General features: G+C 38.5%; 1 long non-coding RNA gene across 1 annotated transcript; it reads right to left on the minus strand.

Moving 5' to 3' along the window:
* Nucleotides 1–685: 685 nt before the first annotated feature.
* On the minus strand, nucleotides 686–2,247 carry LOC307028555. Its single transcript, XR_013805033.1, has 2 exons — nucleotides 2,082–2,247; nucleotides 686–1,363 (listed from the first exon to the last, which is right to left on the minus strand). It is a non-coding gene; the product is annotated as an uncharacterized lncRNA (long non-coding RNA).
* Between the last annotated feature and the right edge of the window lie 903 nt (nucleotides 2,248–3,150).

Raw genomic sequence — 3,150 nt, forward strand, 5'->3', positions numbered from 1 at the left:
CAATATTATCTTCTTAAACTTGTATGGTAGTCAGGAGCATCACTTTCTAATGTTTGATATATTTAGAGGGAGGGGATCTAAAGGAATGCTTCAAAATTCAGATTAGATTAATTTCTACCATTTTCTTAAATTCATGGTAGTTTCAGTAATCCCATGGTAATTGAGGACACAAGTTATCTAAATGACTAATGTCATCTTTATGGCTTTCAGAAAGGACAGGAGACCGACAGGTGACTATCAAAGGACTAGCAGCAGCAGCAGCAGCAGCAGCAGCAGCAGCAGCAGCAGCAGCAGCAGCAGCAGCAGCAGCAGCAGCAGCAGCAGCAGCATGATGATGATGTTAAATGTGTTGTTTCAGGAACATCCATTGCAAATACATGGAATTCAATAAACATTGAATAGCATATCATGCAGTATGTCTGTGCCTTTTCCTCCGTGTTGCCCTGGTTTGCTGTGCTGCCTCCTAGTCGCCACCATGGTTTGCTGTGCTGCCTGGGGATGCTCAAATCGCTCCGAGAAAGGAGTATGAATGTACGGCTTCCCCCTTGACACAGAGCGGAGGAAAAAATGGCTTGCTCAAGTCAGCAGGAGCAATTTCACGACCAACAGCAAAAAAATATGTGAGGTTATTATATACAAACACTGCATTTGCACTTTTTCACAAAACGAAAACCACACCATTGGGAAAGCTTAATGTTTTGTTTAATACAAAAAAACAGGGAAAGGCTTGAAAAACACAGAGCTGAGACTCAGGGTGCAGGGTGAGGGTCTCAATGCAGGTATTCAGGCTCCATTGAATCCCCCTCTGGTTCTTGCTTCGCGCTTCGCTTCGCTTTGCGTGCGGACCAACGGGTTACAAAACTCTGCAGGAATTGCAGATTCCCCTTCCAGGATTAAGGACACTGCAAAGAAGGATGCAATGTGTTAAGTTTGAGCCTGGTGTGTAACAGCTAACATCAATGCCCCTCCACCCGTAACATCAATGCCCCTCCACCTGCCAACATCACTGCCCTCCACCTGCCAGCACCCAGCCAGAGGAGCGCAAACAACAAAAACAAGCAAGGTGTCCCGTCATGTACCTGGACATTTGGGTTGGCAAAATGGAGTAAGAGATGGACTTGAAAAACCTTGGTGGCTCTCTACTCATGTTGTTGCAGTTTTGCAGTTTTGCTCCTCCACCTGTAACATCACTGCCCCTCCACCTGCCATACAGTAGGTTACTAACAAGATTACTTATATAATACAGTGATAGAATACATGTTTAGTATGCTTACTTATATAAAACAGTAGTATTAAACTTACCTTGTGTTTTCACTCTCACTTAAGTCCCTCTCCCTTTGCCATCAATCCAAAATCAGCTGAGCTGCAACATTATACAGACAGGTAATAATCAACATAATCACAAGGACACAATATGGCTCTGCTAAAAACACTCACTCTTACACGCACCAAAGTTATATTTATCTAATATTTAACTCCCTCCACCCCCGCATAAAATCCCTTTTAGAAGACCCTCTTCTCTAATTCAACAACGTTGGACGAAATGACATTAAGAGAACGGAATTTACAATTAAAAGGCTGTTCAACGTGGGTTGCTAACTTTTTTTTTTTTTTTTTTTTTTTTTTTTTTTGAACAATGTTTTTTATTAATTTTTCAATAAAAACATACAAAAACATTAAAAAAAAAAAAAAACACAATAACACATGTCACACTATTTACACAATGAAAAACAGTCAAACCTCACTGCATACACAAATACAAAATCAGTAAAAATATACATATTGAAAACAATAATCACAAATAGGTAAATACAAATAATAAATACAATTGTCCACACCTCTTCGAATTTCTGCAATTTACCCCTAATTACATAGGTTAGTTTTTCTAATGTAACACACATAGCCATTTCTCTAAGTGGGTTGCTAACTTGATCCGGAATCCTAGCTTTATCTGTTATCTGTAAACGTTCCCTAAATCTACTAATTTAGGGATAATCCAGTGACATCCTTTAATACACATGTTAATTTGAATCAGATGTACTGATAATATCCGCAATATAAATCTTTAAACTTCTTCTTACCTTTAAAAGTCCGTCACGAACGGTCTATTATGCTGCAACTCTACAGCTCTGCTAGCCTTGGCGCTAACTTCCGGGGAACGATTGAGAGGCTCCACGATCCGCCATTGCTGTAAAAAAGTGGTCCATTGGAGTGAACGGAGATGACGTAACTCTCAGTCTATACGGCGCTGCTTTCTAGCCATAACCCTCCCGCTAGTGGTACGTGGAGGAATCTGACATATAAAAAAATATATATAAAAAAACATAACAAATAAAATAAAAAAAAGATTAATTTTTTTAAAGCATTTTTTTTGTATTATTCAAAGGTGGGGTACTGTAGGTAATTTTGGAGAAACCAGCTCGAGTGAGCTAGAATTTTAAAATACACAACCGGAAAAAATATGCCACTTCCTTACAGAGCCTTCCACAGATGACATTTTTTTAATGGATTTTTTGTCAAAGCACTTAAGATATTCATTGCTATCGGGATGTTAAGAGCATTCTTGGAATATAACAAAAAGTGTATCTCGAGCCGGTTTCTCAAACTTACCTACCCCACCTTTAACCTTTACACATAACACAGACATATAAAATACAGGAAACACAACTAAGTAAACAAAAAGGCGAAAAGCAGTCACTACATTGTGAACATTTGGGACATTAAGGTACACTATTATTACTGCAAGAGCAGCTGATGGCAAGGACCTCAGACAGCTTCAATTTAAAACAGGCTATAGGGACAAGTGCCATCAGTTTGAGGCTTGATTAAATAACATTAATACAAAAATAAATCATACTATCAAAATATTACAACGAATGAAAATAAGCTTGAGATAATTGAAACTGTGGTTTAAATTAGTTTTAATAGGCTATTGCTGTTTTTAGATTTAGAAACGAAAACATTTTTTTAATTTTATTTCTGGCGTTGCTAATTACGACCTTACTACCCGCTAACGTTGCAAGCAAGCTAAAGAAGGAAGAAAGCTGAATGATGTTAAAAACGTGGCTCAAAACGGGAGGTATTCGGAAGAGAGGTACAGAGGAGAATATTACCAGCGAAAGTGAACAAGTGAATGAGGAGGAGGACAGT

The sequence above is a fragment of the Notothenia rossii genome, assembly GCF_949606895.1.
Source record: "Notothenia rossii genome assembly, chromosome: 2".
NCBI lineage: Eukaryota > Metazoa > Chordata > Actinopteri > Perciformes > Nototheniidae > Notothenia > Notothenia rossii.